Consider the following 6,613-nt stretch of genomic DNA (forward strand, 5'->3'; position numbering starts at 1 on the left):
GTATATGGGAGTAGAAGACCCACCAGAGCACCTGTGTTAACAGCACAACTCCAGACACAGCACCTCACCTGGGCTTGTGAGGTTTAGTACGATAGTCAATAAGATATGGTCAGCAGCACTCACCAAACCCGATGCAATCGCTAGGAATATCGGGAATAAAAGTGGGTGCACGTCTCAAGAAACTGAATCCCAAGTTCCAAACGTGATCCCAATAGTTGCATGTGAAGACAGCACGCCAGACAGCAGAATGATGTAGTCAACAGACCTTTATTTCAGCTCATGGCATGAGCCCAGCAGCGACGTTTCGACCACAAAGGTCTTTGTCAAGCTGTGTGGAGTGCTGTCTTCACATGCAACTATTGGGCTTGTGAGGTTATTAACTGGACCCTACAGGACTGGCAACATGAGTTACGGTACCAGTTATTTCAGGCTGATGGTGAGGATCGTGTGTGGTGCAGACCCCGTGAAGCTATGGACCCAAGTTGTCAATAAGCCACTGTGAAGGCAGCTGGTGGTGGTTCCATATTGGTGTGTATTATGTTCTCATGGCATAGGTTGGGTCCACTAGTTTGCCTAGACATGTCATTGGCCGATGCCTACTATGTTTTACTGCTTGTTGACCATTTGCAGCCCTTCATGGACTTCATGCAATGATATGATATTTCAGCAGGATAATGCCGTTGTCCAGGATAATGCCAAGTTGACCAGAATTGGATCGAGGAGCATTCTGGAAAGTTTCTACAAATGGCGTGACTTGCATGTTCACTCAGCATGAGCCAAATCTAGCATTTATGGGATGTGGCGGAGCGGTCCATTCACGTCCAAGATCCTGCACCTTCAAATACCACAAAGCTGTGGGTGGCTATCCAGACGGTATTGCTCAATATTCCCCCAGAAGTCTTCACTTTACCTGTGAAATCGATGCCATGTCGAGTTTCTGCACTATGCCAAATTACGGTGAGTCCTACACGATATTAATTCTATACTAACAAGATGTATAACAGGAAGTGGAGGTAGGGGGTGATTCATGCTGCCCATAGAAGCCTATGGAAAGGAGAGAGAAAAAACAAGAAAGAGACTGTGAGAAAAACTATAAGATTTTCTATTCTTCATTTTACGTCTTGTAACCTGCTTTTATTACAGCTATTCACCGACTTTCTTTAGCTCATGTTATTGTTCTGTTATAACAATGCAAGGCCGCCTTCAAGGCCATTTTAGAGAAGTCTCATGAGAAATAGTTCTAATCGGCCTGAGAGAAGTCCTACCTCTAACTAAGATATCACTGTTCTTGTTGGGTTTTAAACAACCAATGATAATAAATGAATTACAATAAATTATAATTACTACAAGTAAGGCGTGTTCTAGCCTCTTTTCAAATGTCTTTGTATATATACTTCTGGTTAATTAAATAATTATTATCAGATGACTACCAATCACATCCAATGTGTGTGTGTGATTTGTAAGCTTCCTTGATGCTCAAGCATAAACTATTAATTTGGATACCTGAAAATATACCAATTAGCAAATAATTTTGCTAACAAGACTAACATAAAGGTGCTGCTGCAGAAGCTAACTGGTAAATAATTTACAGCTATGGAACTCACATCTACACTGCTCATACTGCTGTACTCTGTCCTTCATGCTGATATTATTTCTCTGTATGTTATAGAGAGCTAGGGAATAGAATATCCTGATTTTTCTATGTGCAGTGTACAGAAGACAACATAGAAGCTAGTCTCAACCCATCAGTTCAGGGCAGACTAAATATTAGATATGTAGCCTGCAGATGTGAAAACTAATGATAATTGCATGATGCAAGTCATATAATAGTGTTATTCCTCATGTACAGACCCGGCAGCTTAATCTGAAAAGTCATCTGACAGTGCAAGTACACTTTAAGGGGCTGATCCAAAAGTAGCTACATTAGTCTACTATTCTGGTCAATAGCAGCAGTATACAAACTTATATGATGGTATATAGAATATAAAGCACATAGAGGCAGAAGTGGGCCTCTATAAATGATTTTGACTCTAGACGGGACCGAACAGCACCGGTGGACTACATTGACTATATTGGGGACTGCCCACTTTCCGGCCAGCTGCCCAGCACATCCGCCGGCCGAAGAAAGAAGATCCGGTCGTGAAGAAGAGAAGAGCTGCTGGTCCGCTGCGGGTAAGTTAATTCTTATTTTAAGCGCTCATGTCCGCGGGGCAGGAGGGACCCGCTACGGATTCTCCATGGAGAATCCGTAGCGGGCCTGATTTTCCCCGTGGACATGAGGCCTAAGGCTTGCCTTTCAATGATGTGCAAAGATAGGATTAACACTAGTGAAGAACAGCATGAGAACAGCTGCCCAGAGGAATATTTTCAGAGAAACTTTATTCAGAAATCCATAATGCGTTTCAGGGAATGAGTCCCTGTTCTTCAATAAACCAAAGCGCAAGAAAACACAAGATTTCTAAACAATAATGGTGCTAAAAAAAATCTCTAGCCCATCCAGCAATCTTATAAACATTTTGACATCGACAAAAACATATATATTAATTACATAAGATAAATTCCCCCTTGAAGAAGGAGGTCTCAGTCCCCGAAACGCGATGTTTTATGAATTTTTTAATAAAGTTTCTGCTATGAAAACAGAACCTGCGTCCTCCTACTCTAGGAATATATAGGACTATATTGCTCATCATCTAGTGAAGAAGTTCTATATGTAACACTGGGCCACAATTCTTATACAGTCCAGTCTATGATGAATCCTCACGCCCGCTCGCCCTTTACTTTATGACCCTAGCCTCTCGAGTTTTCTTTTCTATTTTTAGTTTAGAGATGCTTTAAAGTCTCTCGTATTCTACTTTTATCATTCCTCAACTTCAATTGGGGGAACACCTGTTTTTCATAGGACTCCAAGTAGCATGCAAAATAAAACGTGTGTGCAGATAATTACCATTAGAGACAAGGATACATGTATCTGGGTGACTGGTCAATGTCTGGACTGCTAGTGGATATGACATGCATCAGAAAGCACCATTCAACTAACTTCCCCAGCGTGCCTAGTTGAAGAGTCCGACACTAAGGAACTATCAATACCTGTCTATGTATGATAGTATTATCTCCATGCAGTTTCTAAATAATACTGCCATGTAATACTACCAAGTATTGCCCGCATAGCTCTAGACAAGTGGTCGGATGGGGGACTGGCAATGGGGATATTGTCCCTGTCGAACTTAGAAAATGGCCATCCAAACATATATTTGACTCCGATTTACTGCTTGAACTTAACCTTAATATGAAATCACAACTCAAACCCTTTGACTTTCCACCCAGCTGCCAGACTTTTAGCATGAAGAAAAAGTGCTGCATGCAGAACTTTTTCTTACTTTTTCGGTATTTTGTGCTGGATCTACGATGGAAGCTCCAAACAGAAGTTCCAGCATAGATGTGAAATCACCGTAATAGAGACATTCTTGTTGGTCTAGGGTAGTGAAGGGGTTAATGGTTAAGTCACTAGTGGTCTATGGCAGAAAATTTGATATTATTTAATTTGCTGGTGGTCTATGCCGGTGATGGAATTAATTGTACATGAAGGGTCAATAGTACAGTTAATTCAGGTTGCTCCTGGGGGCTTCTGGGAAATGCTGCCCCAAAGCAACTACCCAGTTAGCCACTCCCTAAGACCAACCCTGGGCAGGGAAAATCCATCCTTGATTGCTGTATTGAACAGAATATCTTCTCAGTACCAACTTTGTGGATGCCATGTGAGGGGCATGCCACATGGAAATCCTTATATCCCTTTTTTTCTGTCAATCTTTATTGACAGATCAGCACAGGAAGAGGAGTTACATACAAGAAACACTGATATCCTGCTTTCATGTAACATCTTGTTGGACCCCTTACTGATCACACATTTTAAAGGTGTTGCACAGTTGTAAACTATTAGTGGTCTATATGCAGGATAGGCCATCAATAGTAGATCAGCAAGGGTCTATCGCCCAAGAACCCCAATGATCAACTGTTCAGTTGACTGATGGACTCATGTAATGAGATGATTTTTGCAGAAAGCAGGCAGCTCCGTTCTTACTGCAGTGGCCAGGCTTGGTATTACCAACGATCCCGGAGAGAGGGATCAGTTTAGGGGAAAAGTGTCAAGCCAGCAGATACGGTCCAGCCCATCCACCGGACCAGTTTGTATCATTTGCACGTGGCACAGGAGTTTTATAAACTCCAATTATCCAGTTATGGTTTTTCTAGGATCCATATGTTTTTGAAACAATTATAAATCAGTATTCTGTCATTGGGCCTGGTATAATATAATGGAAAGTGGTGACAGGATCCCTTTAGGAATAGGCCACCAGTATTTAAAGGTAAAACTTGTCAGGTGTCCTGACACCCGCTGCAGGTTTAATTAAACACCTTACTCCTTTCAAAGTAATTTGCATCTCCTTAGATACTCCTAAACATCCAATATTGTACATATATAAGATGCTGCTGTCTTGAAAGCTGAGGGACAAAGCCCCGGAGTATGTTGGGGCTTGGGAAAAGTAGCTGGGTCAGCACCTTCCCCAGGGGCAGTGGCAAAAAGTTATCACTCTAACACACAAGGGGACGGTGTATTCTAAACTCCAGGAACTCAACTTTAAGATATTGTCGCGTTGGTACAGGATGCCGGGGGGCCTACATAAAATGTTTGCCTACACCTCCCCCATGTGCTGGAGGTGCTCTGGGAGTAGGGGTAGTATAAGTCACATATGGTGGGAGTGCCCTCTGGTGGCAGCATTGTGGTTGGATTTCTTGGCCCTGTATAACAGCATTTGTGGCTTCCGTTGTTCTCACCTGCAAGATGGCTTTGCTGTCAATGCTACCGGGGTCTATCACAAAGGTAAAGAGGGATATGTTACGATTCTTTGTCCAGGCTGTTAGGCAGATTATTCCAAGATTGTGGAGAACCAACAATTCCCCCAACCAGAGTTCAGTGGGTGGAGGCAATCAATACCCTGGTACGTTATGAAGAGATGAGAGCTGAGGAGGACCTACATCTTAATGCATTTTATGCAGTGTGGCACCCATGGCTGGAATTTAGATCATCTCCCAGAATGGAACAATGGTTGTCATTAGGTTCAGGCATGACATAGCAAAAACTATCTTTGGGCTTGCCCGGGATTTCTTGGTCTCACATGAGAGAATGTCATAGATAGCCTGGCCTCCCACATTTCTACTCGGAAGGGTTTTCCAACTCCTTTGAGGCCCAGATGTCCCTTCCCACCTTTCCCTCCCCTAGATTTCCTTTTTCTACCCCTGAGTTCATCTGTTTTTTTCTATGAGTTTTATTATATTAATTTGATTTATCTGAAAAATCTTTGACAGGCTGTACTTTTTGGATGTTTTTCAAGGTCCACTGGCAGAAGATATATGCTGTTAAATTCCATTTTACAGAGCTTAGCTTGTCAGAGTTATAAAGCTATATGTTATAGTAAATTATGTTTGTCACCTATGTCATAATAAAATCTTTTTGAACGAAAATTTCTCCTGTATCAATGAGCGTGGCATGAGAAAAACTTCCGTGGCATAGTACACCCACCACACAAAACACCTCTTTTTAGTTCCCTTCTCAAAACTTGGGATGCATGATCATTAGTCCTGGAGGGTTTTTTTCATTAAGTTCGAAAGCTTTTTGAGTAGGCCATGTCCGTTCTTACCCAGAGGTGTCATCCCATCAGCGGCAAACATTAGCTCATGACATCTGTCACCAAACTGCTCATTCGCTTGACAGCCGCGGAATCTGTTTAATGTTCCCTTGGGGACTTGCTGGTTTCACTGGAGATGACTGCAGAACGAATATTTCTCATTACTGAGTTGGCAAGCAGAGGAATATCTAAGGAACCAATAGTGAGCACATCTTCTTACAGAACATAACCTTCTGTAATACTCCTGTCTTCATCGTCCATCAGTGGGTTGTCGGCAATAGTGGTTTTTAAAAAAGATGCTAAGATTTAGGTCAATGATGAATGGTTTATGGCCACATTTATAACCATGGGTATCCTGACTCAAACTCTGAATATTATCGTAATCTCTGAAGCTTGGAGTTCAGGCCAGTAGATCCATGGTCAGGATGAGACACTCGTCTGTATTAGGGCCCAGCTACACTATCTTCTGTACTTTCCGTTTCATGTACGGAGTGCAGTAGTGTGTCCCAGCCTGACCGCGGGTCTCCGGACTCAAACTTGGAGCATCATATGCGCGTATGAACCTCTGAGTTTGGATGCAGACCTTTCTTCCAGGTTGAACCTTTGATGGCAGAACACTTTAACTTAGTTTTGCTAATCTTAGATTTAAAAAGTGTTGCTGCAACAAATTTTGCTTAAACCTCGATCGCAGTTTACTTGAACCGAGATCAACAGCATGGTTGATGTAACCAGCTCTTACTAATGATTTTTTTATATTTTATTTTGCAGCCCTTGAGAGTGATTCAATATGACAATGTGGCCCACGGACAAGAAAAGTTTGTGCACCTGTGAATTACAGACATGTCAGTAGGCAATTTTTATTGATGTGTATTATATATTCGATTGGGTCCATCAAGCGCTGTTCGGTTTCATTCAGAGATGGAGCCGCTTTA

The sequence above is a fragment of the Eleutherodactylus coqui genome, chromosome 11 (assembly GCF_035609145.1).
Source record: "Eleutherodactylus coqui strain aEleCoq1 chromosome 11, aEleCoq1.hap1, whole genome shotgun sequence".
NCBI classification, from domain to species: Eukaryota; Metazoa; Chordata; class Amphibia; order Anura; family Eleutherodactylidae; genus Eleutherodactylus; species Eleutherodactylus coqui.